Here is an 8,537-nt window from a genome sequence, read left to right as displayed (position 1 = left end):
CTTTCTGCCGCCAGTCACAAAGACAACTTTGGATCCAATTTGCACTGGATCCTTCTTGATCAGTCTCTCAGGCGAGAGCTTGCAATAATAATAATCACTTGTTGCCACAAGTAGACTTCCATGAAGTTGAAAAGTCCCTAGTCACCACATTCCGGCACCTGTTCAGGGAGGCCGGTACAGGAATTGAACCCGCACTGCTGGCATTTTCTGCATTACATGCCAGCTATTTAGCCCACTGTGCTAAACCAGCCCCTTCGCGAAAAGCAGAACTGGAGTCCATGTAGACCACATCAACTGCACTACCCTCCTCTACACATGCAGACTGAGGCACAAGGAGTGCTGCTTTTGCCTGGGAGGGGGGGTCTGGGGAAGCGAGGAGAAGAAGGTCCCGATGTTAAACTGCAGCCCCTAGGTGCTGAGCCCTTGCCCCTGGGTGCTGAGCTCTTGCCCCTGGGTGCTGAGCCCTTGCCCCCGGGTGCTGAGCCCTTGCCCCTGGGTGCTGAGCCCTTGCCCCTGGGCGCTGAGTCCTTGTCCCCGGGTGCTGTGCCCTTGCCCCTGGGTGCTGAGTCCTTGCCCCTCGGTGCTGAGCCCTTGCCCCCGGGTGCTGTGCCCTTGCCCCCGGGTGCTGTGCCCTTGCCCCCCGGTGCTGTGCCCTTGCCCCGGGTGCTGAGCCCTTGCCCCTCGGTGCTGAGCCCTTGCCCCCGGGTGCTGAGCCCTTGCCCCCGGGTGCTGAATCCTTGCCCCCGGGTGCTGAGCCCTTGCCCCCGGGTGCTGCGCCCTTGCCCCCGGGTGCTGCGCCCTTGCCCCTGGGTACTGAGCCCTTGCCCCCGGGTGCTGTGCCCTTGCCCCTGGGTGCTAAGTCCTTGCCCCTGGGTGCTGAGCCCTTGCCCCTGGGTGCTGAGCCCTTGCCCCCCGGTGCTGTGCCCTTGCCCCCGGGTGCTGAGCCCTTGCCCCTGGGTGCTGAGCCCTTGCCCCTGGGTGCTGAGCCCTTGCCCCCCGGTGCTGTGCCCTTGCCCCTGGGTGCTGAGCCCTTGCCCCTGGGTGCTGAGCCCTTGCCCCTGGGTGTTGAGCCCTTGTCCCTGGGCGCTGAGCCCTTGCCCCTGGGTGCTGAGGCCCAGCTCCTGGGTGCTGAGGCCCAGCTCCTGGATGCTGAGCCCTTGCTCCCGGGTGCTGAGCCCTTGCCCCTGGGTGCTGAGACCTTGCCCCTGGGTGCTGAGACCTTGCCCCTGGGTGCTGAAGCCCAGCTCCTAGCCCAGTGTGTATCTGCACTGGCAGCTCAGGAGGGCCAGCATGTAATCCTCCTCCAGCGTGTCTGCGCAGTACGAGCCCCTCCCCTCCCCCACCCTCTCCCTCCCCAGCCCCACCCTCTCCCTCCCCAGCCCCTCCCCTCTCCCTCCCCAGCCCCTCCCCTCTCCCTCCCCAGCCCATCCTCTCTCCCTCCCGAGCACCACCCCAGCCCCTCTCCTCTCCCACCCCAGCCCCCCCTCTCCCTCCCCAGCCCCTCCCAAACCCCCCCCTCCCTCCCACCCAAACTCCCCAGCCCCTCCCCCTCCCTCCCTCCCCAGCCCCTCCCCAGCCCCTCCCCTCTCCCTCCCCAGCCCCTCCCCAGCCCATCCCCTCTCCCTCCCCAGCCCATCCCCTCTCCCTCCCGAGCACCACCCCAGCCCCTCTCCTCTCCCACCCCAGCCCCCCTCTCCCTCCCCAGCCCCTCCCAAACCCCCCTCCCTCCCCAGCCCCTCCCCCTCCCCGCCCCTCCCCCTCCCCAGCCCCTCCCCCTCCCCCTCCCCAGCCCCTCCCCCTCCCCAGCCCCTCCCCCTCCCCCTCCCCAGCCCCTCCCCCTCCCTCCCCAGCCCCTCCCCCTCCCTCCCCAGCCCCTCCCCCTCCCCCTCCCTCCCCAGCCCCTCCCCCTCCCTCCCCAGCCCCTCCCCCTCCCCAGCCCCTCCCCCTCCCCAGCCCCTTCCTCACCTCCCCCTGCCTCTCCTCACCTTCTGCAGCCCCTCCCCACCTCCCCTCCCAAGCCTCTCCCTCTCCTCCCCTCCCAAGCCCCTCCCTCTCCTCCCCTCCCAAGCCCCTCCCTCTTCTCCCCTCCCAAGCCCCTCCCTCTTCTCCCCTCCCTCCGCTCCCCTCTCAAGCCCCTCTCTCTCCTCCCCTCAAGCCCCTCCCTCTCCTCCCCTCCCCCCAAGCCCCGCCCCTCCCCCCAGCCCCGCCCCTCCCCTCCCCCCCCCCAGACCCGCCCCTCCCCTCCCCCCCAGCCCCGCCCCTCCCCCCCAGCCCCGCCCCTCCCCCCCAGCCCCGCCCCTCCCCTTCCCCCCAGCCCCGCCCCTCCCCCACCCTCCCGGCAGCTGTAGGTCCCGGGCGGCGGCGGCGGGACGATGGCGCCGCTCAGCACCGTCACTGTGAGAGCCGGCCCGCTGTGATCAGGTAAAGGCTCCGGGCTTGTTGGCTGGTTTAAAACTGAAAAAATAAACTGAGAGGCGGGGGGGAGGCTGAGCGGGTTTGCAGGCCCCGGCGGGCGGAGGAAGGCCCAGGCCTTGGATCCGGACATCAGGGAAACGGCAGATCCCCGTCGACCCAACCCCCCCCCCCCCCCCCCCCCGTCGACCCAACCACCCCCCCCCCCCGTCGACCCAACCACCCCCCCCGTCGACCCAACCACCCCCCCCCCCGTCGACCTAACCACCCCCCGCACCCCTACCCCCCTCTACCCCCCTCTACCCCCTACCCCCCCACCCATACCCCTGCCCCCAGCACCCCTGCCCCCCCGCACCCCTGCCCCCCCGCACCCCTGCCCCCCTGCACCCTTGCCCCCCCCGCACCCTTGCCCCCCCCGCACCCCTGCCCCCCCCGCACCCCTGCCCCCCCGCACCCCTGCCCCCCCGCACCCTTGCCCCCCTGCACCCCTGCCGCACCCCTGCCCCCCCCGCACCCCTGCCCCCCTGCCCCCCCTGCCCCCCCTGCACCCCTGCCCCCCCCGCACCCCTGCCCCCCGCACCCCTGCCCCCCCGCACCCCTGCCCCCCCCGCACCCCTGCCCCCCCCCCGCACCCCTGCCCCCCCCGCACCCCTGCCCCCCCCGCACCCCTGCCCCCCCCGCACCCCTGCCCCCCCCGCACCCCTGCCCCCCCCGCAACCCCTGCCCCCCCCGCACCCCTGCCCCCCCGCACCCCTGCCCCCCCCCGCACCCCTGCCCCCCCCGCACCCCTGCCCCCCCCCGCACCCCTGTCCCCCCCGCACCCCTGCCCCCCCCCGCACCCCTGCCCCCCCCGCACCCCTGCCCCCCCCGCACCCCTGCCCCCCCCGCACCCCTGCCCCCCCCCGCACCCCTGCCCCCCATTCGCACCCCTACCCCCATCCGCACCCCTACCCCCATCCGCACCCCTACCCCCATCCGCACCCCTACCCCCATCCGCACCCCTACCCCCATCCGCACCCCTACCCCCATCCGCACCCCTACCCCCATCCGCACCCCTACCCCCATCCGCACCCCTACCCCCATCCGCACCCCTACCCCCATCCGCACCCCTACCCCCATCCGCACCCCTACCCCCATCCGCACCCCTACCCCCCCGCAATGGGTCCCCATGACCCCCCTTTTTGCCTCCCGATCCCTCACATTGTTCCCCCCCTCTCTGTGCTGCCCTGACCTACCCCCCCCCCACTGTCCTCTTCCCCCTGCTGCGTCCACCCCGCACCAAGTCTCCCCCCCCCCCCCCCCCCCCTTGCCGCTTTGATTTTTACCCGTCCTAAAATATACTTTTATCGGATCGGTCTATTGCCGAAGATGCAGACATATAACTGCATTGCGTGTGATATTGGTGTGGTTTTCCATTGAAGATGTCATTATGGAATCAGCTGTGTTGCAGCTCTTCATCTAATGTGAGCTGCTATCCATTCTTCCCATCCTGACCTATTTCTGATCTTCATTGAATGGCTGTGCTACACCCCTACACCTTCAGGTCCTCCCTTTTCTCTTATTCCTCATCTACATGATTCCCTGCAGTGCCGCCCTTCAAAGCCAAGTGTACACTTGTACACTGACCCCCTGCTCTATCGGTCCCCCCACTGTCATCCAGTGTAAGATGAGCAGAAAGTTCCACCAATTACATATTGGGAAGATATTGCCTTTCGACCCTGCCAGAAATTTCACTCCCTCGCCACTGACAACATCCCTCACATTGGATTGTCTGAATCTGAACCTCATTCTCTACCGCATATTTGACCCTGAAACCTGTACTGTCAATATCCTCAAACGCACACTTGGCAGGTGGAGGTGAGATCAACCCTTGGACTCTAGATCTCTGGTATTCCCTTGTCAGGCTCCTTTTCTGGGCTTCCTCTTGCCGTTGGATGCCCTTGGAAGAATTGTGTCCCTTCAATCAGGAGGTTCCTCCAAATAGGTCTCTTCTGAACAGGGTCTCTTGGGCGTTGACGTCTGTGTTGCATTTCTTTAGGTAAGCTTTCAGGGTGTCTTCCAAGTGCTTCCTTCACCCTCCTCTTGTTCAGGAGCCCTCCTTGAGTTGGACAAAGAAGATTTGCTTTGGTAGTCAGGACTCTGACATCCTAAGCACATAGCTGGCCCAGTGGAGTTGGTTTTGAATGATGCTTTGATGCTGGTGCTCTTGGCGGAGAATCCGTCTCAGACAGTGGTGGTATCTCTGCAGGGCCTTGAGGTGGCGTCTGTACGTAGTCCAAGCTTCAGCCATATAGAAGAGTTGGGAGAACGACGGCCTTGTACATGAGTCTCTTAGTGTTAGCATGGATGACGGGGTCATCAAAGACTCCTTGGGTGTCCGAAGGTACTGCTTGTGGATTGGATGCAGTGTTGGATATCAGCCTTAATTAAGAGGTGCCTTCCCAGGTAGGGGAAATGTTCCATGTTTGGTAGGGTTTCTCTGCTGATTTTGGAGGGATCTTGCCCAGGGCGGATTGATAAAGGACTCGAGGCTGAGACTGATGCTTTGGAATGCTTCTGCAAAGGTGTCAAGCGTGGGAGGTTCTGAGAAAGTGGAGATGGCAATGTCATCCACATATATTTCTCGGTAGTTATCACTTTGTCTCACTTTGGCGGCAATGACGGCATCCCAGACGCTGCCGGGATTTCTTTGTCCTAGATTTTCAGGAAAAGCAGAGCAATGTCAGTGTTGCTTTCTTCTTCGATTTCAGCCAGATGAGGTTGGAAAGGTTTTTGTCATCCTGTAGACGATGTCCAATCCACTGGGGAGTTTGTTCTTGACTAAGTGAAGGATGGTGGTGATTAAGATGGAGAAAAGGGTGGACACATTCCTGCTTGACTCCAGTCTTGACCTCTAAGGATTCTGTCTTCCATTGGTGAGGACTGTTGCCGGCATCTTGTCGTGGAGGAGTCGGGAGGGTGTTGATGAATTTCTCTGGACAGCCGGCCTTTAACAGGGTCTTCCATAGCAGTTCTCAATTGACTGAGTCAAAAGCCTTAGTCAGTTCACTGAAGGCCAAGTAGAGTGGTTGATGCTGCTCCTTGAAGTTGCTGAGCAGTGAAAATCATGGTCTGGTCGGAAGCCACTCTGGCTTTCTGGAAGCATTTCTTAAGAACCTGGGAGAAGGCTGCGAGTGAGGATTTGGACGATGGTCTTCCCAGCGATAGAGGGTAGGGAGATTTCTCGGTAGTTATCACTTTGTCTCCCTTTTTGAAGATGGCGACAATGACGGCATCCCCGAGGTCAGCCTGGATTTCTTCTCTGTCCTAGATTTTCAGGAAAAGCTGATGGAGATGGCGGCTGATCTCCACTGGAATCCCGTCCACTCCTGCGGCTTTTCTATTTTTCGTGTTTAATGGCGGTTTCAACTTTGCCCACGCTTGATGGGAGTCCAAGATCTTCTCTGATGGGAAGTTGGGAAATTTTCTCAAACACGTTCTCATCTATAATTGTGTCACGGTTTAGATATTCTTTTGAAGTGTTCTCTCCATTGAAGGCCAATGTTTTCTTTATCTCTCAAGAGGGTTCTGTCCTTACTCTGTACCGGTTTGAGAATGTGGGTACTGGGTCCGTATATTGCCTTGGTGGCGCTGAAGAAGCCCCAGGTATCATGCTTGTCAGTGAGGAGTTGCAGCTCCTTAGCTTTCTCAATCCACCTTTGGTTCTAGATTTCTCTAGTTCTTCTTTGTATCTCCGTCATGGCTAATTGATGAGTTCTCATCTGTGCTTTGTTAATTACGTAATTTTGCCTGATGCAGAGAGCTTTCCTCTTCTTATCGGTGAGGTCTTTGATGGTGTGATCATCTCGTCGAACCAGTCTTGGTGTTTCTTGTTTTGTAGTCGATGGTTTCTTCATGACTGACATGAAGGCTGTCTTCAGCTTTTTTCAGTTTCCTTCCACTCCGTTAGAATGGGCACTTTGGAGATTTTGGAGAAGACATTGTTGGAAGTTCACTAGCATGTTTGATCTTTTTTCTGAGCTGTTTCTTCATCTATTTCTGGTGGAGTTTAATGAATACAGAGGAGCAGATGAGTCGGTGGTCTGTCCAGCAGTCATCTGCACTAGTCATCGCTTTGATGATGAAGGGACTAGCCATATAAGTACTGTGGCTACAAGAGCAGGTCAGAGGCTAGGAATCCAGCGGCAAAGTGGCTTACTTCCTGAGTTCCAAAAGCCTGTCTACCATCTTCATGGTACAAGTCAGGAATGTGACTTGCCTGGATGAGGCAGCTCCAAAAACATTGAAGAAGCTTGACACCACTCAGCAACCCACTTGATTGGCATCCCATCCACAAACATTCATTTGCTCCACCACTTACACAGTGTGTACCGTCGACAGAATGCATTACAGGAACTCACCAAGGCAGCACCTTCCAAACTCACAACTACTACCATCCAGAAGGACAAGAGCTTCAGACACTTGGGAACACCATCACCTGAAAGTTTCCCTCCAAGCCACTCACCATCCAGACTTGGTACATATTGCTGTTCCTTTGCTGTCACTTGGTCAGAATCCTGCAACTTACTCCCTAACAGCACTGTGGGTGCACCTACACCACATGGACGGCAGTGGTTCAAGAAGTCAACTCGCGCCACCTTCTCAAGGACAAGAAATACTGACGTAGCCAGCAACACACACATCCTGTAAATTAATAAAAACAAAATCTCTAAATGCCTCAGCCCTACAATCCTGGCTGTGCTCCTCTTATTCTGGTCTCTGAGCATCCCTGATTCAAATTACTTCACCACTGGGGACTGTGCTGTCTAGGTTTTAAGCTCTGTAATCCATTTCTAAGCATGGCCAAATCCCCTAAAATCCCATTGAATGGCTTGGTGTCACGTTTTGTGTGAAACACTTTGGAGCATTTTATAAAATTAAAGGTGCTACCTAAAATGCGCACTTGTTGTTGGGCTCACCCACCATCGGTGTAAGTCATAAAACAAAAAAAATTGCCAAAGGCAGTTTGCCTTTTGCATTTCCAGAGTCAAGATAGATTGAGCTGAGCGGTTAGCACTGCTGCCTCAGCGCCGATGACCTGGGTTTGATCCCAGGTCTGGGATCAAACCCAGTGTGGACTTTGCACATTCTCCCCATTTCTGCGTGGTTCTCATCCCCACAACCCAAAGATGTGCAGGGTAGGTGGATTGGCCAGGCTAATTTGCCCCTTACTTGGGGTTAAAAAAAATGTGGTACTTTAAAAAAAAAGATAGATTGAGCTGTCCACCTATGCTCTACGCCAAGGCAGGGTTCGCTAAGTGATCAGCCATGCACCTACCTGAATCTAGGACATTAACTACACTTTCATTGCCGTGGTTCGAAGGCAACCTTTTAGTGGCAATAAAGTCTGACCGTTGGTATATGAGTGGTCGTTTATACGCCATGACGTCAGGACAGTGTTGGGTGGATACCCAGACTAACAAGTTGGATGGTAATCTATGAATTTTTGTTGATCTGGATAACTTAGACACACACACATGTAAAAAAACAAACTGTTTGGATTTCTTGATAGAGGCTCAAAGCCTGATGTGGTCTATTTACTTTAATGGCTCAATAAACGTACACATTTCTGGAATGTGAAGCAGGGTGACATTGGTACCATTGGCCCAACAGGTTTTGTCTACATTGGTCATTAATAATAATAATAAGAATCACTTATTGTCACATGTTGGCTTCAATGAAGTTACTGTGAAAAGCCCCTAGTCGCCACATTCCGACGCCTGTTCGGGGAGGCTGGTACGGGAATTGAACTCGCGCTGCTGGTCTTGTTCTGCATTACAAGCCAGCTGTTTAGCCCACTGTGTTGCACTCCTGTACACTTGCATTGTGGACATTTGGGAAAGAGGGTAGACTGAACTGCACAGTTGATGTGTCGTTTTTTTTTTGGGGGGGGGAATATTGAGTTCATTCCCAGGTTTAGAAACCCCTGAAGCTTGTCATACCCAGACTTTAGGCTGTCTTTGAGTTGACTATATTGATGAATATCGTGGTATTGGTCAGATGAAGTTAGTGTCTAGCTTTCTGTAACTTAGGGGTGAGACTAAATCTTGGGTGTCTCCTGAAGGAGAATTGGTGGTCAATTCCAT

General features: G+C 57.7%; 1 protein-coding gene across 3 annotated transcripts in view; it reads left to right on the top strand.

Moving 5' to 3' along the window:
• Positions 1-2,308: 2,308 nt before the first annotated feature.
• The window catches only part of ralbp1 (ralA binding protein 1), a 47,333-nt gene continuing 41,104 nt past the window's right edge, over positions 2,309-8,537 (top strand). For all 3 annotated transcript variants that reach the window (XM_038808688.1, XM_038808693.1, XM_038808691.1), the window contains exon 1: positions 2,309-2,421. The gene's annotated coding sequence lies outside the window, so the exon portion shown is untranslated. The remainder of the gene's footprint in view (positions 2,422-8,537) is intronic.

The sequence above is a fragment of the Scyliorhinus canicula genome, chromosome 10 (assembly GCF_902713615.1).
Source record: "Scyliorhinus canicula chromosome 10, sScyCan1.1, whole genome shotgun sequence".
Taxonomy (NCBI): Eukaryota; Metazoa; Chordata; class Chondrichthyes; order Carcharhiniformes; family Scyliorhinidae; genus Scyliorhinus; species Scyliorhinus canicula.
This window is presented reverse-complemented; position numbering and strand designations above follow the sequence as displayed.